The sequence below is a fragment of the Oryzias latipes genome, chromosome 13 (assembly GCF_053564925.1).
Source record: "Oryzias latipes strain Hd-rR chromosome 13, Olatipes_Hd-rR_3.1".
Lineage (NCBI taxonomy): Eukaryota > Metazoa > Chordata > Actinopteri > Beloniformes > Adrianichthyidae > Oryzias > Oryzias latipes.
Genome location: NC_136249.1, coordinates 25446555 through 25473222, shown reverse-complemented (window position 1 = coordinate 25473222; position 26668 = coordinate 25446555). Strand labels below are relative to the sequence as shown.

Sequence of the window (26668 nt, the reverse complement as noted above, 5' to 3'; positions counted from 1 at the left end):
TTCTGCACAGATATGTTAAAAACACATGGATATGGTAATTAAATGTTTGTTTTTTATATTTGAACATTCAAAATGGCAGAAATAATATTAAAACAACACAAATGAAAACAATTAGAAGAATATTAGCTGCCTCAGCTGAAGATGAGATTTGAAGCAGGAAACTGTGGTTCTCAAGAGGAGAGAAAATAAGAAACAGCAAATTTGAAAGACCTTTACAGATAAGTGTTTACTATGAATTAAAAAAGTTGAAGCTTAACAATTACAAAGGGGGAAGAAAATTTTAACAAATTTAGTTTATTGGAAAGAACAAAATTTAGGAATTCAACATATTTGTCGAGCTGTAAATCTGATTCTTTAATGGGACTAAAATCTTGCTGAAAGAGAAGACTAAAACTCCAACAACAAGACTATGAAGCTTCTCATCATGCAATTTATTATCCAGAAGCTCTATATTAACACTAGTTAGTGATTATTGTCCAAACCACCAGGATAAACAAGATTTATCCTGGCTCACAGTTATGTTTTAGCAGGCTTAATTAATTCATCAGACAGAAAAACAGATGCATTTTCACAGAAGGACATTCAACTATTTTGGGGATCTTCTTTTCTTTTCTTTTGTTGGCACACAATTTGTCGGTACATGTTCGCCACCTGCTGATGTGGAGTATTTATCAAGAGTCTAATTTTTGAGCTACGTTCACAGCGCCGCGGTTACTTCCCATGAAAAGTCTATAAATGCGAGGCTTCCGCATTCAAAACTTTTGCATTCACATGCAGCTAAGCAAGTTATTATGGCCCTTTTTGGGCCATACATACACAATGTGTGACCACCGAATGGTGGAACCTGGTCGAACTTTGTCCAATCAGAGACTCTAATTTGGGAGTGATTAATGGATGGTGTCCTTTTAAGTTCACAGAATTGACAACTGCTTAAGAATTGTTCATGGTGGAGAAACGAATAATTGCGGTTTGTGCCCAGACGGAATTATTCCAGATATTTCATGTATCGAAATAGAGCTCCGAAAGAAAAAGCCTGGAGCAAAATTTGCGAGATTTGCACCACTTCAACATTTTGCACCAAGCCTCTCCAACCATAGGTGGTGGACATGTGCTAGTAAACAGAAAAAGAAGAGGAAGACCCTCCCTGCTTTTATCATTCCCCCCCCCCTTTTTCCACCACCCCTCTTAAACTTTAACCCTAAAAAACAAAAGCATAAATCCATAACTACACTCTAATCTTTATATGTCAGGCATTCCCTATTTTATTTTCACCCTCACTCGTATTTGTCTTTGTTAGCTTCCTGCCTTTTAATACATGTTCTACAGCATCAGACTTCACATTTCCCATCCGTTGGTTTTCCATTGACATAAAGATTGTAACTCAGTTGAGTATAACCAAACCTGAGATGTGACAGTGCCCTGGCTTCAGGTCTATTTTCACCCCTGAATCCCATTTCCCCAACATCTCTTTGTACCTATAACACCACTTCCATTTCTCCTCTTCCTCCCCACTGTCTTTGCCATCTCTATTTTAGGGATACCCAATCTTTGAGTCCTCCTGCTTGTTTTGGGATGCCCCTTTCCCACCTGATCAGGTGTGTTCCGCCAATGTCAAGCAGCAGACGTGGATAAAAAGAAGCAGGACACCAGCCCATGAGGACAAGGGTTGAATTCTTTGACCCTGCATAATGAGTGCCAGTGAAACATGCAAGAAGTGACTTGTGGAAGAAAATTTGACTGCTCAATGGTTAAGCTGAAAGACATGATGCAAACATCAAACCCAGAGCTACACAACCCACTAACAACAATTAAAAAAAGAGAAAAGAAATGGCTTTTAATTGATTCGATATGTATTTTTCCTTTCAAAAAGAAATCTTAAATTATATATCCTTCTACAATTTGAGAAAATATTTGTTCTGGTAATTTTTCTGTTTACTTTGCATCACCATTTCCTTACTTAACCTGTTATACATCAACTAAAAAATGTAAAACTTTTATTTTTTTATTCCATATTGTAGATACAAAGGGAAGCAGTGTTGTTGTCCACAAACAAGAAAAACAAAAAATATTGGCTCATAGCTGAAGATGAAGTAGAAAAGATTATTCCCTTACCTGGAAACAAGTGACCAAACCATGACCAATTGCGACCAAATTTGAAAATCAAAGACAAGAACGGAAGTAATTGAAACGTCAAAACAGCAGCTTGATCAAATTCAGAAGTGGTTAATTGGTACTGAACACTTTTAATTATGCATAGTTTGGTTTCTTAAAACAATATTGTCAAGAGAGAGGATAGACTGGTTTAGTCTTGGACAAAGCTTTATTAAAATTGGTTGATTTGGTCTAATTTTTTTCATTTCCTGGTTAAATGTAGGGAAGAGTTAACTAACTCTTACAGGTGTCCAGAAAAAGTCTAAAATTACAGAAATGTCGGGTGACACTACTGACTCTTGTTAATTAACTGTGGGTAACATCATTACCCAAACTCATTGACAGTCATTTCACATTATGAAAACTTAACATTAAGAATAAAGATAGAAGCAACACGTACAAAAAATGACTAATAACTCACACCTGTTGCTGGCCATAAGCCAGATAAGTACCTTAGGCATTTAAGGCGCTGATGCAATTCCTTTTAAAAACAGGATGTTACGGGTTTCTGTGGAGCAGAACGAGAAACATTTTCGCCCACAAGTTTGTTCGTGTTGCAGATATAATGGACCAAAATGTCAGACAAACCTCATAGCCTACATTTAGAGACATTAATAATGGAAAAGACGAGAAGACGGCCCTCTTGCTAAAAGAACATTTAGTGGTGATAGTGTGTTAATAAGAAGTGTTATGTTTGTGTTGTTGCATGCTGCAGGCCTGTGCTAATGTGTCGAGATGCAAGCTTCTCTTGTGTTCAAAGCGTCTCTGCATTTCAAGTACACCTAGTCTATTTTTAAGTCACTGTAACTTTTGTTAAGGACAGCTCATGTGGGAAAAAATAACAGCGGCTGTACACTAAGGTGTTTTCACAGTCTGCTTCGGTGCCTGTAGAGGTTTTATCAAAGATACATCTATGTATTATTGTCAAGATGAGTGACATGTTTTTGAGTATGAGGTCGATGTGCTGCAAGGGAGCAGCCTGCATAATGTTGCATATTAAACCAAATTGCATTCTGAAGACTAACCTTTTATGCAAGTTCTTTATGTATTTATGCATTAGATGTTGTATAATTGACACTTTTCTAGTTTATCCATACATTCACATATATACGGCATATATACATGAAGAAATCGTAAAAAAAAAAGATTTGTTTTGAGAATGCAATTTGGTTTAAGCCTAGATGTGCAACATTATGCATACTGCTTGGACAATTGAGTTTGTGGGCAAAAGATGATCCGATCATAACTAGCATTCGATAATTGGGGATTTCGAGAGAAAAGTGTGCAATAAAAAACCGTTGGGAGCATTCAAAATGTTTTTCATATGGAGATGACCATTATGACCATTGAGTTCACAGTTTTCCTATATTTTCAGAAATCTAATGTGATAGGATCCCATCCATCCATCTTCAAAGCCCGCTAAATGTCTTTCAAGGTCAAGGGGCTGTTTGGAGCCAAGCCAGCTTCTGGTGGGCCAAGGCAGGGTACACCTTGAACAGGTCGCCAGTCTGTTACAGGGCCACACACACACTCAAACACAAACACTCACATGGACACCTAGGGGACAATTTAAAGCCTCCAATTAATCCATGAAGCGTCTTTTTGGACTGTGGGAGGAAGTTGGCGTACAAGGAGAAAACTGACACATGCATGATGAGAACATGCAAACTCCATAAAGAAAGAATTAAGCTGGGATTTAAAACTAAGGCTTAATGCTGTGAGGCAAGAGAACTAACTAGTATGCCACTGTGATAAGAGAAAAAAAGACGTAATTGCTCCTATTATGGAGATGTCACAAAAAGAAAAAAAGAAAAACAATATGAAAAAATGTAAAATCCTCTGCTTGATTGAAAATGTTTTCTTGCCATTTCTAATGAGATTTAAAGTAAATGTTTGCATGTGAAAAAATTGTTGGCATCCCTCTTTCACAATGAAGGTTAAACATATAACGATGACTGATCAAACTCGCAGTGGACAAAAATAGTTATAATCAGTAAAAATCTACTGAAAATCACCCAGTCATTCTAAATTGTTATTGTTTGCAAAATTTATTTTACCGACAAACTAACGAAACTGGCCAGGACGAAACATATTAAGGGCAGTCACTGCCATCAATGGGTTTTTTGGAACTGCCAGCGATGCTTCTGCACCTGTCAACAGATGTTTTGGCCAACAGGGTATGTTTCAGCTCTGCCTCAGTTATTATGAGAGACTAGTGACCTGCGACCAAGATAAGAAGCACGTGGTTGGTCAATATACAGGGGGGTTAATTTCAGTCTTTTAACAATGGCGTCCTAATTAGCATGAAGTCCACTTTGTCTTAAACAGTGACAGATGGTGTGATCTTATGTTGATGCAGCATGACCTTAAAAATGAAAGGGGGGTGTGTGTGATCTGGGCTCTTTGGTTGGCAATTGTTATATCGGTAACGCTTTCTTTTACAGTACAGTACTACCATCCTGTGGACCTTTCACTTCAGAATAGTATCTGCAGCTGTGGTCACTGGAGATAATCTAATAACCTTCATCATAGCAAGGTTTTTCAAAGTTTTTCTTTCATTAAAACAGGGCTGCGATCAGTATGGTCCACATGTTTATTGGTGTAAATCTAATTAAAAGAATGCCCCGTTCTTGTGCGCACTCATTGTTCATTCATCTGGTCTCCTGGTAATGTTGAATCAGATTTTGAAGGCATGAGACATTTCTACTATTATTGTAATTAGGTACCATTTAGTACATATGCAGGCATGTATGAAATTACACTTGCTTGATAGTTTTACTGCAGTTCTCTAAGCTTTCTTACAGGAGGTATTTTAAAGACACGCTCCAACAAAAATCCTGTTTTTGGTGTTTTTACCATGTTTTTGGGGCAAATTAAGCTTAAAACTGCATTTCTGAATATTTTTTTATTTAAATTGTGCTGAAACAGAGGCAGACGAAAACATTCGGTTGGAAAAAGCTACAAGTAGATGTGACATAGAACCTACAACCTCCATTCTGATGTATGTAGACTAGATCCATGTATATCTTTGCGTTCCTCATCTGAGCTGACATCTGGCTCTAAAATGTACGGCTGGATAGCTCCAATATTATTCGAAAATTTAGTTGCGATTCATTTTTTTTGTTGGGGTTGTGAGGGACTGTGTAAGCTAGCACTCTAAAACAGATGTATGACGGGAAGTTGGGGGGGCTTACTTTGCCCAAATGGTCCCGCCCACAACTCAGAGCTGAATTTTTAGCAAACTACTGCTGCTCTGCAAACACAGTGTCTCAGAAAACGACAGTTTTTATTTTTAAATGTTTAAATTTGGCTAAAAACATCATATTAATCGAGAAGACCACTGCGAACACAGATCAAAAGGTGATTTGAAGGGCTCCAGATGGTCTAAATGCAAAACGTACAATTTGTACATTTAGAAAAACGACTTCTATTTTCAGGTCATGATGTTTCAATCTCCAGGGCTTGAGGGCCGCTGTCCCACATGTTTTCTAATTAGCCTCTCATTAAAGCTCCTTATTGGCTAAACACACCTGATACAGGTAATCAGCAGCAGATTATGCAAGATTTCTTCAAAACTAGGAGGATATCTGCCCTCAAGCCCTGGATTCTGAGACCCCTGCAGTACATGCTCATAGGTGACTCAAAATTTTCTCTAATTTAACTTGAACAATTAGAAAGATCGCAGGTCTGTCAGCTGCGTTTTCAAAATTGTAAGAAAATCAGCAGTAATGTCTGCTCTAAGAGAACAACAGAAGTCTCAAAGGCAATTTGCGGTCAAGAGGAGTGAGAAACGGCAATTAAAACAAAGATACCAAAGGGATGTTTTTATTATATTTACATTGCAACTCTTTCAAACCATGGGACATTAGGTAAAAGGGATTTCATTACTTCTACATAAAATTTCAGCGCGTCATGTTTTACTTCAATTTCAGAAATGTCTTACTCAATTTGTTGGCTTCCATCCTGCCTTTAGAGGTAAAATGTTGCCACTTGTGCAATTTAATCATTCTTTCCTCTGAATTTTTCTTAGAGAATCAATTCCCAGAAAAGGCAGTTTAGGCTTTTAGGTTTATTTAGTCTCCTGTCAGATATTTATTCCAACTTACAAGATTTTCCATTTTTATTTTTGGCTTTGAGTGGGATTTTTATTATTTATTTATTGTCAATTTGATTGTGCACCTATCTGCCTCTTACCTTAAAATTTAGCCTTTGTGTCCTACCAACGATGAGAAAAACAAGACAAAATTAGAGTGGGATAAGTCAAAATACATTAACATCAAACTGAATCTTACAAGGACTACTGTCCCCTTATGTGCTCCTCCTCCATGGGGTAGGAACAAACAAGAGGCACAATATTAGTCACCTTTTAAAGAGAAAAAAAAAGCATATTTTAGCAGGTCTGTATGTATTTTTTTCCATATTAAAATACATATAGTCACTTTCTGTTGATATTTTTAGATTTTTTTATCTAGAAGCTTTGAGACAAGTTTACAGTTCATTTAAAATGTTTTTACTTAGTTTGACAGGGTTCATCTTAACACAGAAAAATAAAGACACTCAAAAATAAGGGCCGTGTCACACTATGTACATTTTGCGCATTTTCCACGTTTTTAGATCTTTCGTGATACATGTGTGACATACGTAATTCAAAAGTGAAAATTCGGCGATGTGAGCAGATGTCTGTCAGAGGGTTTCAGCCGACAGGTTTTTACATGGATTCGGTTTTGAGCTGTTAACAATTTTTGGTCGGTTTAGAATCATGCAGTTTATGTGTATTTTACGTAGTTTATTTGCAATTTTTACGTAAATAAATACAAGATGCATTTGTGGCTTTCCATGACTGTTTCAAGCACGTGTAACGGACTTTTCATGCTGGTAACACTGTTTATAACTTTTATATCGCGTATAAGGCGCACATTCATTCATCTTTTAAACCCGTTTTTGTTCTTTTCAGACTCACGGGGCTGCCGGCGCGGAGCCTATCCCAACAGAAGGCAAGTGAAGGATGGGTACACCCCGGACGGGTTGTCAGTCTTGCATTCACACACTATGGACAATTTAGAGTGAAGCATGTTTTTTAGATGGTGGGAGGACTGGCTTGCACAGGAAGAACACGCAAACTTCACACAGAATGGTTTCCCATTGGTGATTCTGTTTCAGGTCTTCCACTCAAGACTTAAACTGGGGCCTTTTTGCTGTGAGTAAAGAGCGCTAACCACTGTGCCACCGTGCAGCCCCGGTTCACATATCACCTTCAAATTACATAACTGACATAACTGATAATTGAAATCATTAATAAATTGCATAAAAACAGCGCAATAATCACACATGGTTCATGTTCTGCAGTGATTTGCATGTTCTTTGTGTGATTTATTCGTACTTCTTCCCTGGTTTTAGCGTGGTCCATTCGTGGTCCATCTGTGAACATTTCACATAAAGACCACAACTTTAGTCACCTTTTCCACTTAAAATCACGAATGACCAATATGCGCAAAATGGACGTATAGTGGCTGTGTGACACAGCCTTAAGATGACTAAGCCAGAAATTTGAAGAAAAATAAGATGGAATTTTTATTGTTCCCAAACAACACAAAGAAAGAATATTGTTCCCAAACAACACAAAGAAAGAACCCAGCCCTTTCTGGGATAGCTTGTTCGGAAACAAAGACTGTTCTCTCCTTAACTAGAAATACTTCTCCCCTTATAAAGTGTTACCCCCCCCCCCCCCACCCCAGGCCAATTAATCAAACATTTCTTCAAAACAAACGTCTATCTTACAACTTAAAAAAAATCTTAACATAAACCAAAAATTAGAAATATTCTAAACAGGATTGTCACTTATGAAATCCAGAAATAAGTTAGAAAGATAAATAATATAGACAGAAAGAAATAAAAGCCCTAAGAATTCTGACATGTGATGTCACTTCCTGTTTCCTGCAGATGGATACAAACGATGATGTGTACAATGCTCTGGTTTGAAAGTTTGTGGTGGGAAGCCTGGATGGTGAGTACAATTCTATCTAAGACCAAATGCACCCCCCTTAGAATCAAACAAAATGGATTATTATGGTATGGTAAAATGTGAGGGATTTTTTAGTGTGCGTGCATGTGAGAGGTGGGTGTGTCCGGTGCAAACTATAGAGACAACCAATGGACTGAGAGGTGACAGGGGGAAAAAAAAAACTATTCAGGCTGGTGTTTAGGTTTTGCTATGAGACGCTGCTTTGTCACATAAGCTTTTTAAATAAATAGCGTTCAACCTAACATATCAATACTTGTCATGCAATGGTCATGACAATCTGAGACAATTTAAGTCATCCCATAGAAACAATACCCGAAAAAATAAAGGAATTAATATGCAGGTGTGCTACTATTTGGAAAAAAAAAAGCTTTCGTGAAGAGGTCAGATTACACACAACTACCATTTTCCTGCATTATGGACACATGATGCTTTTTAAAAATGTTTGCTTGATTATATCTGATCGGTTTTGTTGGTCTGTGGTTTACTATAATTTTTTCCATATCTGTTGTGGATCATTTCCTTGTTTGCATGTCTATCTATTCGAAACCTAGTTCTTACTGAAACCTGCGAGGGGTTGTATTTTTGAGAGTTTCATTCCTCCTGTCTGTGTGAGTTTTAGGAGTGGATTCTCCATGTTTTGATTGAAACTCCAGCACAGTAATGGGATGCTGTTTCATGCCATGCTAACATAATGCATACTGTAGGTGCATCAATTCTGCATTTACTTTTAACGGCAGACTCGGATTAAGGTTCCAATAAACCTGTTGCAGGAAATCACTTGTGTCCACTTGCCTGTGGGGGTAGAGGGCTGCATTGGGATCGGGTCCCGCCGGGTCCCGCGGGACCCAACCCAAATCTCGCGGGATTGGGCGGTTTGAATTGTGCTGCGGGCGGGAGCGGGCGGCAAAAAATAAACCCCGCGGGATCAGTGCTGCCATGAATATCTCATGAATATATATTAGCGGACTACGTTAGGCTGTGCGGCTGTTGGATTCTTAGGTACTGAAGCTCCGTGAAGGCACCAGGTAGAGACGCCCAATGGCCTCTGTCATCTAACCTGATGTTGGGGGTGCGCCCCGCCCCGCCTCTTACTAAGAGCGCGCTTCAGGCCGTCTGTCTGCGCGCGCACACACGCACACTTTTAACCGAACAGGATTTGTGAAAATATATTTAATAATTAAGTTGCACATTACACAAAAGAGGAATGCATGAAAAGATGAGGCTGGAGGAGGGACATGAATCTCTTTAGTAATAATATCAATACAAATACGTGTTTTTTCCTGCGGGACGGGAGACGATACAAAATCAATGCATCTCTATTACTGTGCGGGACTAAATTCTATGAGTTTTGCGGGTGCGGGCGGGAGTGGACATACATATTGCGGGAGCGGGCGGGAGTGTAACGCATACGTTGCGGGAGCGGGCGGGATTGGTCAAAAATTCAGCGGGCGCGGGCGGGAGCGGGATGAAGAAAATAGTCCCGCGCAGGGCTCTATGTGGGGGGATATAAAAATGGATGCTTTAATCATTTCATTTGCAGCCTGTGTGCATTAAACAAAATTCACAAATACATTTTGATAATGCCTGCATAGAGTGGATATTAATGTGCACAGGCGTCTTTGATTAATTCTTTTTGTAAAAAAATCCCAAGTACATTCTTCAATTATTTATAAAAAAAAAAAAAAAAAGAAAATTTCTCAACTGCTGCTTGGTGACACTGGTTGGAAAATCAGCTTCTGTCCATTCCCTTCTTCCTTTTTCTGCTCTTCTAGCCACAAACTACATTTGACCCAACTGACTGGTAAGTTTCAGATGACTTCTAACAACTGTGATCAATGAACTTGAAAGTTGACCTTTTCTAGAGTCTTTTAGACCAGACTTCTCCTGTTTTCCTGTCTCATAAAAGAAAAAAATATACCACACACCAGCAACATTTGCCCTCTTTCAAATATTTGAACAGGCATTTTAAGTGTGTCCCATTCCAAAAGTCTGTGCTTGGAGATTTAGATCCACAATCATGATTCATATACAATGCTAGTTTCTCAATTTAATGTGAAATGATACTGTCTTTTTTTAATGTCAGATTGGAAGTGAAATGCCACCCTAAGGTTTAAAACAAAGTACTTTGCATATTGCACAATATATGTTGACTTTTAAAGCAATAAAATCTTCCCATTATTATTCATAAAAAGTAAGTAGTAATATGTAAATCTTTGGTTTTAGACGAGGTAAGAAAGCCTGCTCTAATGTGAATCTTGATGAAGACATATTGCATGTAACTGATGAAGAATGGAAAAAGCAAAGCAATGAAAAGCAAATCTGATCACACTATTGGCTGGCTTGATGGGTTGCCTCTGGCACATGTTGTCTCCAGTCCAGCTGCCAACTTCAGCCTCCTGTGAACTGGCATAAACAGTCGGAGCAAATGTTTTTGGCTCAACTCATATTTTTTGCAAACCAAACAGCAAAAAAAATCTGTCTATTGTGGATTTTACTACCACAGGCTTGATCTTGCACAGCTGTGATGGATTAAAAAGATAATTTTTGTTCAGAAAAAAACTAAGTATGAAAAGAAAATTAGGCTCACAAATTGCATTTCTACATGTTTCTTTATTCAAATCGTTGTGAATCAGGAGCGGACAAAAAATACAGTTTGGAAAAAAATTCTAATGAACTACTGCCACACAGAAACCATGTCCATGAAAATGACACAGGTTTTTGATTTTGGCTAAAAACGATAAGATCTTAATGAAAAAGACCACAGGGAACATTTTTAAAATAGATCAAAAGATGATCAGAGTGGGTGTTAAAGCAGACTACAGAACTTGAAGTCACAGGCCGAGACAGAAGTCATGCAACCACGGCAGAAAACATGCTTGCAACAGTTTCTTTTCCAAAACGGTTGCCTAAACTTTGTGTTTTGACAAATACATGGAAGCAATGCTCATAAGTTAACCTATAGCTGCTTTTTTGTGCTTCAAAGTGTGTTGAAATCAAAGAGTATTAGTAAGTGACAACAGTATGCTCACAGTCCATTGTGTGAATAGTAAATGCATCAGATCAAATAGTATTGGATTAGTGGGAATGTGAAAGACTTGCTGTTGCCGGCCAGATTGATTACAGGCCAGACTGTCACATTTTTAAGGTTCACATTGGGAACAAAAGTCCTGGAAAAAAAATGGAATTGTCACTTTGTATTAATTAGTTAGTTTATTCTTATCTTGATGAAACACAATCACACCTGTTTAATGCTTTTTACCAACTGTCTGGGTTTTAAGGCTTCAGGAAATACACAACCGGTTAATATGTTTAACCTCATGAATACATTTGCATTGAACCTTTTTTTTTTCATTTTGGCCAGTATGTTAATACAATATGGCTTTAAGGGCTGTCTCCAAACAGTTGTCAGCCTGCCACTTGGTCAGTTATTGGCCAGAAATAATCTCCAGTAGGAGCTTGCACTGACCTGACATCATGTTGCTAAGGGCCAGTTTCTGACTGACAGAACCATGCTTTATTGATGAGAGAACGGGGACAATCTAACTATGACTGTCTAAAAAGGGTATGTCAGTTTGACGTGCTGAGGCAAACTGAAGGGCCATGTTAGTTTGACCAATGCGGCATGCTTTTTTACATTAAAAATTCGGATCTGCATGCATCTCGGGAAGTAATGGTTGTAATATTTTTGCATATTGAAAAAGCTTTCTCAAAGAAGCTGAACAATTACATCACACCAGAAAAACCCAAATAAAAAAGAGCAAAAGAGCAAAAATGTAAAACTATAATTATGAGTAATTTTTACTTATTTGATCCAACAGGTGTTTGGGTGTATCTCTGCAAAATAAGTTACAATAAAAAATGTAGTGGAATTTAAATAAAGCTAAACGTGTTTTATCAAAGGGGGTCATGACAGGAACAGATGCCCTTTTTTTCTATAATTTGAGTTATCAAAATAAAATGTGTTTTTGCCATTAATAGACACATAGAATTGTGTCCGATGTTGGACTTTACTCTTTATCTTAATTTATAAGCAGACAGAAAATGTGGCTACCAGGAATTACTTTATTATTCACCAATCTCACATGAAAGGGAACATTCAAAAAAATCCTTAAAATAGTTTTAAGAAAATGAAAAAAAACTAATGTTATACCACCTGCACTGCAGTGAAAAAATTAGGATTTGTTTGGGCTTTTCTCTCCTCACTTCCATGACACTTCATTGTGTCTTTAATAAACACTTGAACATGTCTTTCATTAACAGCACAGTGGTTCTTGATCAGTGTTAAGCAGCATTAAGGATTTTTTTTCTGTAAGTAGTTTGTGGTTCGATTGAAATGCTTTCTTTCCAGCTTTGTTTCCATCGGTTCAATAATATTTCTTTCAGGACAGATGGAATATTTCTAACCGTTGTCTATTTTAATATTTTGATTAACTCAAACTCAAACTTTATTTATTTATATAGCGCCTTTCATTTCAGTTAAAAACACAAAGCGCTTCACATAAAAGCAGATAAAACAGCCATAAAAACCGAAAATTGTTAAAAACAGCAAACAAAGGACAATCACACAAAGATGGGATCCCTCCCTCACCCCCCCCCCCCCCCAACCCACCCACCCACACCCCACCTACCCAGTTCCCCCCGTAGAACCCTGAACAGAAACAAAGAACTGCAGCTTAAAGAAGATGAAGGCAGTGGCAATACATAAAGCTGCATAGAAATGAAATCATAAATGCTATCTGAGGATGTTTTTGCCAGAATAAACAAATGTATCTTAAAGATCAGCTCTATATTGTGTATAAATGTAGTTTTTATTTTGTCAGAATGGTAAATGGTGTATACTTGTAGAGTGCCTTCTTAGAAGATACAAAGTGCTTTACAATCACAGATTCACACACTGGATGGTGGCTGTGCTGCCAGCCTATAACCATTTTGGGATTCAGCATCTTGCTCAAGGACACTTTCACACGTGGGGAAACAGAGTGGGAACTGAACCTCTGATCTTCCGATCAGAGGTGGACAGCTCTACCATTGCAGCGTTGCCACCCCAGAATCATGAATAGTCTAATTACAGTTCTTTTAAGAAGTGGTAAGCTCCATGAGGACCCGTGTCCTTTGCTAATCTGGTAAATTAGGGGCCAAAGTGGGAAAAAAGTTTATGTTAAGGCTTTACTCGTGCATCTACCTCTTCAAAAATGTTCATGTGTGAAAACTTGTCTTCGTGTTTTTACTGTCACTTTTTTAGCTCATATGGATAAACTCTGTGTCCAAGTCAACACCTAAAAAATGACAAAGCCGGACCTACCATGTGTTTGGAAAATTTATTAAAACCTGCAGAGATTCTGAAGCTAAATGGGGAAAAAAGAGAAACAATAGATTCTTGGTGATGTGCTGTTCTTGAGTTCTGTGGGATTTTTATTCCCAATGTTTGCAAAAGTTTTAGAAACAGCTCAAAGAAATATGTAAAAAGAAGAAAATTTTAATTAGGAGTAAAATTCCCAAGATGATGGAATACATTAATTGGAAATACACTATTTTAGGTACTTCAACAGGGAAATAAGACTCAACCTGTGTTACCCAAGAGTGCCATTGAGTTTCAAAATTTAAAGAATGTAAGGAGGAGAGTTGGTTTGCTGATCAGCACTGACAGCTGAATAACTCTTGATGACAGGGATGTTAAAGTCCGATCATCTTTTGATCCAATGTAAAAGCGTTCCCAGTGGTCTTTAAATTATGATTACATATGCTGTTTTTAGCCAAAATAAAAAAATGGCAATTGTAGCACCTATGTCTCAGTTACAAGCTTTTTCCAACAGTATGTGCCCATGATTCATCATGATTTGGATAAAGAAATAGTTAGTAACATAATTGTAAATCTCATTTTTCTTCATGCATAATGTCCTTTATTAGGAAAATGCCAGAAAAACACGATTTTCATTGGAGTGGGACTATAGACTAATATAACTGTGGGCGCCATGATTGGAAACAAGATGATCAGGGATGATCAGACTTACAAGTTTTACTTTTACTAAGAATCATATAGCTATGAAAAGAATTGTTCAAATATAACTTTATTTGAGTGCATTCCAAAGGAAATGATCACCTTGCTGAGATTAACAAAATGGCCTCTGAACTCCCCCATAAGACCACTAGAAAAATGTTCTTTGGGTTACAAGATGATTATAGAAAGTTTCACCATTTATCAAATTCAGATGTATACGGGTTAAATGTAAATTATAAAGCGCTGATGACGATGCCATACTTTTTAGGTTTAAGGTTATACAGATTACTTTTTGTATAAAATATTCAATAACAATTACTGGTAATTTCCTATTGGTGACTCTTTTTCTCAAGCAAATTATTTGTTATCATAGAAACAAAAACCATCTAAACTGTCCAGATAACAACTTTAATGTACAAGGTTTAAAACACAAAACTGTACTTTCTAAAATCACCTGCTCATGCCGTGCTGAGTTGTTGCTGAGGGTAACACGCAAAACTCTCAGCTCCTCTGGTCACATGACTGGTGGAGCAGTTCAGTAGGTTTTGGGCGGGGGGGTGCTTTGACAAAAAACAAAGAAGTAACTCGTCTAATGACCAAAAATATAAAAAAATGACACATACACTTTTATTCCCTCATTTTTTAATTAGTAATCAATGCTTTAATAGAGTGATCGATACCAAAATTGGTGATGTATGGGTATGGTTTGATATCTTGGTATTAATGCTCCCATCCCTTGTGTAAAGTACACAGCTGTAAAACATCGTTTTAGTACAGTTTAGTTTTACAAAAAAAATCCCCGAACCCTTTATTTTTGTTTGTGCCCAAATCCTTGTTGGTGTTGTTGCTGGTGGCATTGTGTGTCCATGAAATGTTGTGGTGTTGGTGGAGTCAGATTCTGAGGAAGCTCTGAAGAGAACGCTGTGTTTGTTTGGCTGTTTAATTAAAATGCTAAGAATTGATTAAAAACCCAGTATTATGTTTACACAACAACTTTCCCCCCTTTTTTTATGAAAACCAAAATACACTTTGCATATTTGCCTTAACCCAACTGCAAATGTCAGTATTGGCTTAATTTACCATATAATGATGGGAAGGTTACTGAATAATGACCAGTTCCAGCGCAGGTTTGAATTTATGATGAAATATTTATTCATTTTACACATTACCAGTCATCCACTTGCTTTTAACTAGTGTTTACAAGGTTTTTGCAAATTAAAAATATAAAACTGAGCCTTCAGGAAAAATAAGTTTGTATTTCTACTTTTTTGGTGTTTTACCTGATTTCTTTTTTTTTATATTAATCTGTGTAAAGTTTTTTTTTCCAGTTTCAAATTATTTGTAAAAAAAAAAAAAAAAGCAGAAAAGTATGTTCTATTTTTCACAGAAAAAGGAAAACCTTGCCTCTGGTGGAACGTTGGCGCCAGTGTACGGGAGCGGAGCTGCCATCAGTGTGTGAATGTGTGTGTGACTGGGTGAATGGGACTGTGACTGTAAAGTGCTTTGGGCCTTTGAAGAAGGTAGAATAGCACTATATAAGTATATGCCATTTACCATTTACCAACTCTGAGAGCAGGAAGAAGGGTATTAGATTTAATTCAATTTAATTCTATTCATATAGCACAATATTACAACAATAGTCATCTCAATGGGCTTCAGACCGGTAATTGTGCAAAAAACATGAAATCATAAAGAGCATGAAGCCATGGAATTCAATATGTAATGGCTAAACTAAACAGACTAAAGTGGGCATCCCCGCCCGTAGACCCTCCTTCTTGGTAAGAAAAAACTAAAAAAAAAAAAATATATATATATACAAATTTAAAAAACCACAGGGACGTTGACATGATGGAGGGTTCCTCTCCCAGGACGGCATTTACTGAAAAATGGATTTTTTTATTGTAGAAATAAAGATTTATAGAAACTGATCGCAAAGCAAGAATGTAATTTAAGGATCTAAAAGCTTCTTGAGTGGAAAAAAGGAATTCTGGTTGACGTCTGTCTTTGCTTTTCTTTGTACACCAATTCCAGTTGACACATTTGATATTTTTTTATTTTCATTTATTTTAATCCTCTTTTACATTTTTTTTCTCTTTCTTTCTTTCTTTTTTCTTTTACAAAATTTAGATCAAATGTTAAACACAAGTAATTGAAATTTTATCTTTGTTTCATCTTTCTATTATAAAGGTGAATGCACCTCAATTTTAGTCTTGAAATGCTTTTAACCAGCATTGATTGTGAGCTCTAGGCATTGTAGTTAATCTTCAGGAATGTTTGATATTTTAGAATATGAATGCTCAAAACACAGACATTAGTTACTGGTTCAAAGGAGTGATAGTCACATGGGCGAGGCCATTGATAGAACTCTCACATACAGGTGAGAAAAGTTTTTGCTTTGTCTGACAGATGGCTCAGTAACAGACTTAAAAAGATATGCATTTGTTTCACTTTCTTACATTTAATGTTTTTATTCTTTCATTTCACCTTTGACTGGTTTTGTTTTGACCAAATTGGTATAAAAGTGAGTCCACAAAAGTCTGTTTACCTGACCCACGTTTATCAAGATAACATATTTTTTCCCACTTTGTCCCAACAGTTTCATATGTCATGTTATCTTTGATTTCTTTTTAATGAGTATTATTTTTTAAGATTTTGCTTTGCAAAATAATGTGTTCTTTCAATCTTTACCTTCGCATCTGATTGAGGAAACTGAGCTTTTGCATCCACATTTGTCCTCGTAAAAATACCTTCATGTAGAAAAAGGCAAATTTTATAACAATTTTTTTGTATCACGTCTTTTCATAAAAAAGGGAAATCATTATAATGGAAAATAGATACATTTCGATGTTCCCAGTCCAGTGCCTGTCATAGTGATAACATGGGTTCTTGTTAAATTACCTGGCTGTGCAAAAGCATAGTAACAGAAACAAATCTTTACCAGGAAACTAGTCCAACTTCCCTTGTCTCCTTTGGTGCCATTATCAGTCTCTCCCCAGTTTCTTCTTATTGAAGTCTGCTGGCTCTTCTCCAATAGGGCTCGAGTTTCAATAAATACACTAAACTTACTTCTGGGTGTTAGCTCTTCAAGTGTCTTACTCTTAACCTTACGTCAAGGATCAACTCTTTTCACAAGAGGCTTTTCTTTTACTCAGCTAAAAACATGAAATACAGCAAATGCATACAATGTGTGCTGTTTACCTTAAAAAAAAACAAAAAACGAGGTGAGGTTGATACCAAAGGATTTCAGTCCAGAGATCAGTCAAATAAACCAGTATTTAGTTTGGCAGCTGTGAAAGCTTTAGTGTAAACCAAACAGTCGAACTCTGGTCTGCCTGAAAACAAAAGCATTGATTGCAAGCGAACCTCGGTGCAACTGACTGGCATGGTAAAAACTGAGAATAAATAATAATAAATCATGAAAAATCAGGTCAAATTTTGTTTCAGGCATTACCATCACTAAATAGACAGGTCTAATGATCACTTTCAAAGAATCCTCTTCCAAGAGTGCTGACTGGCAGTTTATTTTTATAAGTGTGATCATGCAAAACTGAACTTGCAGTAACTTTTTTACCAAAATACACAATAAACACAGAAATGTTCCTGATGTGGGCTACTCTTTCTTTTTAGAGCAGCTATGAAAAGAAAGTCTAATACAGTCCTGGGTGTTGTGGTTTGCTTCTTGTCCCTGTACCAACTAATTACATATGCCAACTGGGATTCTTGGCATGCTGCCCTTCACTTTTGCTTCAAGGGAATTCCAAATTCCCTGGTGTAAAAGCACAGGAAGCTGTGACCTCCTCTGAAAGACCATGAATCATTCTGTTATCTGTGTCTCCTCAGTACAAGGACCTCTCATTTCAGCGTATCGCTTTCGAGCAAAAGCTTGGTAAATATGTTTGGTGTAGGTGGCTATAACAAGATTGCAATGGCGCTTTAAAAATTGAAATGAGTTGTAAAATTTACATGGCTGCAGATATGCCGGCAATATTAAGCACTGGTGTCAAGAAAAGTTGATGCAGGATGGATCGTAAATCACATAAAGGGTAAAATGACATAAATGTTATATTTTCAGCGAGAGCATTTCTAACACTCCCAGTACCACAGTATTACAGTGGGGACAGGCATTAGTATGCCCTATGGGTATCTAGTCAAATTACCTTTTGGCCTTGCTGCTGTGCCTCCAAACAACCAGTCCTTCTGATTAAATACAACAAACTCAATTTCTGGCTGCTTTTCTATCCCTATTTATTTGGTGTTATTCTGTCATTCCTGGAATATCTGATTGCTTTGCATCATATTCAGCCTCATCCGGGATCTCATTTATGTAGAACAGGTAAAGGTTAAGTCCTTTAAATTTGAGAGACGCTTACAAATCATACTAAAAAAGTGTTATGAATTGATTCTACAATTATTTTTACCCTGGATGGATGAGTAGTTTCGGTGAGCTCTGTGTTCAGCCCTGTATAATGACACATTTTTGGGTTTTTGCTGTTCAGTGTGTATTTATTCCTGTCGATACCTGTCAGTCAACTGCCCAATGTTTTTTTGTTTCTGATTCTTTAATTCTGCCTGTTTGGCTTTTCAAGTAAAATTAATAATATTTGAGGTGTAAATAGAACCTAATGAACAGTCATTTAAAAAAAAAAAGACAAACTTGTGCTCTCATTTTATTATGTGAAGAGAATTGAAATGAGTTTAAAAGGTCACTGTCCTGGCGCTGACATAATGGATGTGCCACTTAGCGCTGTTTGTGGTAGCTAAAGCAAGACTAGATGTAAGGCTCATAGCAAAAACATCAGCATTGTATATTCAAGCATGATATTATATCCTGAGCCCTGTTAGGAAACGGTGTGAGAATGATTTGTCTTTTTGCCTGTTAAACAAAAGCACAGAATATAACTGTAGGAAAAGATCATGGTTAGCAAAGTGATCACAGCAAGCCACTTTCAGCTTTAAATTCTATTTATACACAAATCCGAGAAAAAGGAAATAGAAATTCACAGGAGCTGTTCACAAGTGCAATTGTTCACTGCAGGTGATTGTTCAGTTCTTCCAAAAGGGGAAGAAACATTTTTTTTTCCTAAGAAATATATCAAAACTGCTTTAAGATGAGTGGCAGCATGGATTTAGTTTGCTTCTGAACGCAAGGAAAAAGCTAACATGCCATTTGTTCCCATGTATGCTGTCCCCCTAATTAAAAAGATTTTTAGTTGGATCAAATGCCTGTAATGGATGTGACATTTCTAAATGTCTTGTAAAATAGGCCACCCTGTGTGTCTGTGAAATGGAAATTGGGACACCTGCTGTTCTTTAGTTGACCAGGGTCTTAAAAATACGATGAAGAGGCTAACTCCTGAAATAAAACTAGATCAGTTCACCTCGTCTTAGATCAGTCAATTTTGGAATAAAAAAGAAAACATCAAATCACAGTAATCATCAACATTTTAAAATTTGTAGCTTCCTTTCTACAAGAGAATGCACAAGAGAATGGACAAGTCGCCAGTCTGCCGCGGTCAATTTTTTTTATGTTATGCATATTAAAATTATTAAAAGTAAATTCCAATTTCAATTATTTACAATTTTTTCCCTTTTTAACAGGTTAAGGTTTGTTTGTGGTGAACTCAACACATTAACTCCTTGCACTAAAGGATACGTCAATTTCTGACATCTGTCTTATTTTTACTATACAATTAATCAGTGATGCTGCATTTGTAGAGTAGTTTGCAACCTTAAGCTAGCAGAATAGAATAAGAACAGTAAACCACAGGGTGGTCCTGGTTTCTTGTGTAACTTTGACCTTTGTCATTCTGTACATTACAAGGTTAGTCCTCATCACTGCTGCTGTCATTGTGTGGGAAGCTATTTCTAAAGCTTTCAAAACCTCCTTATCTTGGTAATTGTCACACAGGGCATTTTTTACTTATTTTGTGACTAAAAACTTGGTCAAACTGTGTCTTTAAACACTAAGATCACTCAACTGCAGTTTGGCAATCAATAAAAAAAAAAAAAAAATATATATATATATATATATATATATATATATATTACATGTAAACACAAAATGTTGCTTGGGTAGTGCAGAAACTAACTGGCATTTAAGTAGTCCTGTCAATCAAGTCACTGAAACGCAGTGCAATAAAGTTTTCAAGAGTTAAAATATTCTATTGGAGTTAGCTGAAAACTTTGATTTGTTAACTCAACCAAACTTGACAAACAGTGCAAATTCAGAAATGACAGGCATTTAAACAAATTAAAAAATATGTTTTAGCTGAATACTAACTTTTCTTAAGCTTGACTTGTACACGTCTTTGGAAGTTAATAGCTCTATATATGTCACATTTAACCTTCTGCTACATAACCTTTGGTGTAATTTCCTTCTCAAATCATAAATTAACTAACAGGTGGTTCCTAATTTTCTTTTTTTCTGTTTACATTTTTCTTCTTTTTTTTTAAGTGTGCCTTTTTCAGATTATTTTACTCATTGTTCAAAGCCTCTGAATGCTTCTTCCAACAGTATAGGGGAAAAAAAGCAATAGTTGTTTGAACACATTTTAGATGCATATGGAAACCTAAAGTGCACAACAGTATTTTGTTCAAAACGTTGCTTATATGATGTGAATTTTGTGCGAGTTTGAGCTCTGGTTTGCATTTGTGAGTCAGAGACATCAGAGCCTCCAGTGTTAGTGCTTTTGTCACTCCCATTTAATATTTTCATATCACTGATTACACACTGAAGCCTTTCTAAAACCCATATCATTGTTGTTGCGACTCTACCTCCTCCCCCCCAGGAAATTAACTGAGTGATATTGACCTTTGGTGTGATTAAGATGAATCTCTAATTTGGGAGACAGCTATATCATGAATGCAATGCCACCCTGGCACAGAATGCATTGTTTTATCGTGCTTCAGTGGTGCTTTTAGGATAAAATGTTGTAGCTGGTGCTCCGTCACCATTTTTTGGCTTCTCTTTCTGATCTTTTCCTTTTGCTTGTGCACAAAGCTTGTCCTCAGCTAAAGAGATCAAACGTTGTGTTCTGGTCCCTGACCAGCTTATATCTGATGTTCTGGCTTTGTGAGTGTCTATGCATGCTATTTACGTATTGATAGTTAGAGATTGTGCACCTTGTATAAAAACTAACTTTTTCCTTTTTCTTAATAGAATATTAATAGAAAGTGTTGCTATTATTTAGCAGTAGGGTGGCTGAATTTTTTTGTAATTTCATTAATGAACTAAATTCAATTTTTATAATACGATAAAATAAAAGGGAGACATTACATTTAAGAAACTCACACCACCACAATTACAATTTTATTTGCACACGCTCAGATCTTCGTCTTTCTCCTCATCGCATGCAACTTTTAGGGGTCGACACAGTGAATTACTCACCTTCATCTGAACCCCATCTGCATCCGCCTCAGTCTCATCAGCCTCATCTCCTGCTTGACAACATCTGCAAACCTCCTCTTTGGTCTTTTTTGCGCGACTTCCTGGGAGCTCCAACCTTAGCATCCTTTAACCAATATACTCACAGTATTTTCTCTGAGTCCAAACCATCTCAATCTGCTTCCCGTCATTTATCACCAGAACATCTAACATTATCTGTCCTTCTGATGTATTAATTTCAGATCCTATTGGTTATCGTCACTCCAAAAGAGAACCTTGACATCTCCAGCTCAGCTACCTCCAACTTTCCTGTCTCTTTCTCAGAGCCTCTGCCTCTAAACCACAGGTCTCAAACTCCAGGCCTCGAGGGGCGGTGTCCTACATGTTTTTTTAGACCAACCTGCTATTAAAGGTCCTTATTGGCTAAACAGACCTGATCCAGGTACTCAGCTGCAGATGAGGCAGGATTTCGTTGCCGGTCTGAGACCCCTGCTCAACAACAATTACTTTTCTCACCATAATCTTCTACACCTTTCCGTTCAATATTGCCTGGACACAGCTCGTCACCTCTTCTCTACACTCATTTTTGCTTTGGATTATTATTATGACACAAATTTGGAAGATAACTAAGCTAAAGTTACTACAAAAGGTCAAACTTGTTTTCTTTTACACTTCATATTCCAGGAAAGATTTGGTCACCAAAATGGAAAAACATAAAACATCATTGGCTTGTGTTTGTTTGATGTTACTTGAATAAAAAAAATGTCAAAAGTATGTAATCTAGGCAGCTAGTTTATGTTATCAATTTAGTTCATCTTCACAAAAAGTTATACAGGACACGCCTTTCATTTTATGTCTGCACATTGACACAAAACTTCAAAAAGTACTAACTAAAGGACTTAAAAGTTTGGTCCAGCCAACTGAAAATAAAGTGTTGCTGGACTGGACTTTATCTCTTGTGACACTTGATACAGCAGTATCAATCTTTAAGTACTTTTTTTCATTTTACAGAATGTAAAGTTTGCTGAATGTTTCTATTTTTGCCTTCATAATAAAATACATGTATGTATATTTTTTTACATTGTTGGGGATGTTTGATATGTTTTCACTGCCTGATTCTTCAAAATGCACAGCTGACTTGTTCGCAACACTTTGTTTAAGACCACGGCCTGCATCAAATCACTGATGCTGGGCAGGTTATAGAGATTCACCACAAGTGAAGTTATAGCCCAGATCCTGATAAATAAATGTTTGCTGTCAAGTTCCTCTTTACTCCAACACCACATAAGGTAAGGATGCCAAAGGAAGAATGATACCTTGTAGTAGCTGCATCTGGAGTGGCTGATAAGCCAAATCTTTCTGGAGCAGGGAATCAAGACCCTTAAATATCTCCATAAGCTCAGCTGCGGAGGCCTTGATGTGGGCCTTGATAAACCCTGACAGGGATAACCAGAAGGATGAAGAAAGAAAATCACTTATGATCCGCGTTACATGGGTCACCTCACAGAGCCCCCCCCCTTTCATTCTGCTGCTTTGTATGCAGCTTTGAAATGTGCCCTCCAGCAGGTGTGATGACAGCATCGTGTAATACAGGAATTTCAGAGACCTCTACTGTGGACAGCCAGACTTAGAGTTGTTTACACAGGCGTCTTGCAAAGACTGCCTTAGGCTCAAATATGAACAACCACCTTTTGTTTGTTGCTTGGGAGGGGAAAATCTGCAAGCAAGTTTTTTTTATCCGGAACTAATATTAACAATCATCCGGCACAAAGGCATAAAATGAGAACAATAAATAAATATTCCCTCTTAATTTAAAATATTCAAATTCAGGTGTTTTAGTGTTTTATGGTCAAGAACTGCACCTTGAAATCGTGGATTACAAAAAGGCTTGAATGTTTTTTGATCCAGGAAGTGTGTTGCAGCAAGATTAAAGGGTTGAGTTGAAAGTACACAGAAAAGCAATGAACCAAAGAATAGCATCTCTGTAGTTTGTACTGGGATTTAGGAGCACACTCGTGTTTGTCCCCAAATATGGAGCACATTTAATATCCACGACTAGGCCCAAATTTCAATTGCTTCCCTACCCCTCTGGCTCCTCCCTATTTCTCCTATTGAAGGGGCATTTGAAGCTATAGTGGTGTCTGAAAGTTTTTAGACTCAGGCCTGGCTTACCCTCTCTGTAGGGTGATCCGGCTCACACTTGTGGATGGAGGAGAAACTGATTTCTTCACGTGATTGTGCATTGACGCACAGAAGTATTTGACTAATCAATGTGACCCTGAAAAAGTTTTTTTTTTTGCATGACTTTTTAAAGTTGTAAACTGATATGCTACGTATTTTCTGAGCGCTGGCAGCTACATGCTAACCTAGATGATCGGTAAATAGTGATGACGTCATCAGGAGGTAGTAACGTCTGAATTTGACGACACTATTACCCCCCCCCCCCATCTTTCCGCTTGTAACACGTTTATAGGAATCTCTGGCCTTAAATGTCTTCAGTATAACATTCAAAATAAGATTGACTACGTCACAACTGCCCTTAGGTGGATACATGCTGTCTGCTAGGGGAAAATGGACAAACCTGTATGTGGGTCCACACAAACTTTTAAGACCGTAGATCACTCTGTGAGCCCGTAGCGCAAAAATCTAAATGCACGTTTTTCAATGGGCCTACTGTGGATTACAGCAAACTACACATAAGGGTGAAGGGAAGTAGGTAAGACGCAGGCAGATTGTATGGATTCTTCATGTTTTTCAAACCCCCCCTTCCGAAGTCTGCGCACTCTTCAAGAGGTCTTAGTGGTGCTCAAGTGATAAGTGCGTGCTCCTTGGGTGCGCGTTGCATGCTCTGTGCTTGCAGCCTGATTTTTCAGAAATGAGGTAATTAGAATCAGTGTGTGGTATCACCTTGTGTATCACCTGCACAGCCGATGCATGCCGCATTTGCACGCAGTCAGTTAAGGAGCCAGAGTGCGCCAATTAATAATGACTAGAGTGCAACTTTAGATCACCGTATGATGGCATCAGCCGCTCGTCAGAAATGCGTCTGACTTCCATTATCCTTACAAATACTTCATGATACACTTCCCACACGCATGACAATGGTACGTTCCATATTCATGACTTGCCTTGAGGTGGCCACATGAACCTTAAGAGAACTGCAAGGCATGCCTCTACTCCCTTTGCAACGCATCCACTCCTGTCTAGATTCTAGATCCTGCAGAACAGTTGTACGGGTCAACCCCATATGGGTGCATGTGACTAAGGCATTAAGGTGGACACTGCAGGATGGCTTGGGCTGCAGGGATTATGTGTTTAAAAAATGTTTTTTTTTACCAACACATTGAAACAAATATAAAGAAAGAACTGAGGGTCAACAAAAATAGGCTTTTGTTTATCATAATGAACTGATGGTCTTTGGTTTTTTCCAAGTTGGATGCAAGTATTTTTCAACGGTTTAGTAATTTATAAGTCTTGTTTTAATTTCTTCTCCAAGGGTTGTGTTCCAATATAGAGTTCATTCATTCATTCATTCATTCATTCATTCATTCATTCATTCATTCATTCATTCATTCATTCATTCTCTTCTGTTTTGTCCCTTATGGGGTCACAGGGCTGCCGGAGCCTATCTTACGCCCACTTACGGGCGAAGTCAGGGGACACCCTGGACAGGTCGCCAGTCTGTTGCAGGGCCACATATCACGCACTCATTCATTCTCACACTCACACCTATGGACAATTTAGAGTTGCTAGTTGACCTATGGAACATGTTTTTGGACAGTGGGAGGCAGCTGGAGACCCTGGAGAAAACCCACGCGTACACGGGGAGAACATGCAAAACTCCACACAGAAAGGTCACCCATTGATGTTCTGTTTCAGGTCCCCCAGCCAGGACTGTGAGGCAAGAGGGCTAACCACTGCGCCACCGTGCAGCCCTGTAAAGTACATAACAAGGTTAAAAAAATTGTTTCTTTCTTTTTGTTTTTTGCCTTTGGCACAACTTTAAAAATTAAAGGTTAAGAATTAATTCTGCAGGATAATTATACACTCTGACAAGATAAAATAACTAAAAAACAACAAAAGTATGCAAACAAGAGGTAATAAAAAACAAAAAACTCGGAATTTACATTTCAGCAAAAGAGATACCAGGAGGATGTGTAATAGTTTATTTATGATACAGTTACATAAACTTACAATCTTTGGTGGTTAGGGTCTGGGTTAATGACATTTTGGATGCTTGGGATAAGCTCTGACCAAAGATGAATGAACCCCAACGCCTTGATGGGAGTCAAGGGCCAAACCACAACAAAGCATCGTTCCAGGTGGAGAACAGGGGGGAGAAGGGCCAGGGAAATAATCTGGAATGCAAAGTAATTCACATGAGGCATCTATGATTCAAAGGCAAAAATATGATGGTGAATGACTGGATAAGAAAAAGAGCAGGCAATTTAGTTATGAGTTCAGAACGAAGGCTCTATAAGTGCTGTGTAGAGTGCAGTAGCCCAGAGTTCCTGAGTGAGGTACATCCTCCATAATGAAATCATGCCAAAACTTCATGTGACTTATTGATTGTGTGATCATGCAATTAGGACCATGTCTAAAAAATGTTTTACCGTGTGAGTAAAAGGTAGTTTTCTATTACAAAATCTGAAGATGAAGATAAACCTGCTTTGATAACAATTGCTACTTCATAGCTGGTTCTATTTTAATAGATAAAAATGATGCAAGAGCGGTTATTTGACTTGATGTAGAGTCAAAAGGGCACTTCTATGAAAACTGCATGATAGAACCACTTTAATGGAGGTCAGAATCTAATAACTGAAATGCTCAAATGTATTCATTTGAATAGTAATTGACCGTACATGCTAATGAAGACTAACTTAAAGATTAGCTGTCAGTTGTGTCGAAAAAATCTGTCATCCAAACATCAATCACAGCAGTTGCTTCCATTTGGCTTGAATATTTTCTGCCTGATATGATTTTTAATTGCAGTTTGAGATCTCCCCTTAAGGGGTATTACAGATAAATGTTAAAAAACAAAAACCGAAAAATTTGTAAAACATTTTTTTTAAAGAATATTCGCATAAATTGATCATTTTGTTCCATTTAGTAG

The 26668-nt window shown here is 37.4% G+C and overlaps 1 protein-coding gene across 1 annotated transcript in view; it reads left to right on the top strand.

The window, feature by feature from the left end:
• Positions 1-8085: 8085 nt before the first annotated feature.
• Positions 8086-26668, top strand: part of lrfn1 (leucine rich repeat and fibronectin type III domain containing 1) — a 274781-nt gene continuing 256198 nt past the window's right edge. The window contains exon 1 of the mRNA XM_078929392.1: positions 8086-8155. The gene's annotated coding sequence lies outside the window, so the exon portion shown is untranslated. The remainder of the gene's footprint in view (positions 8156-26668) is intronic.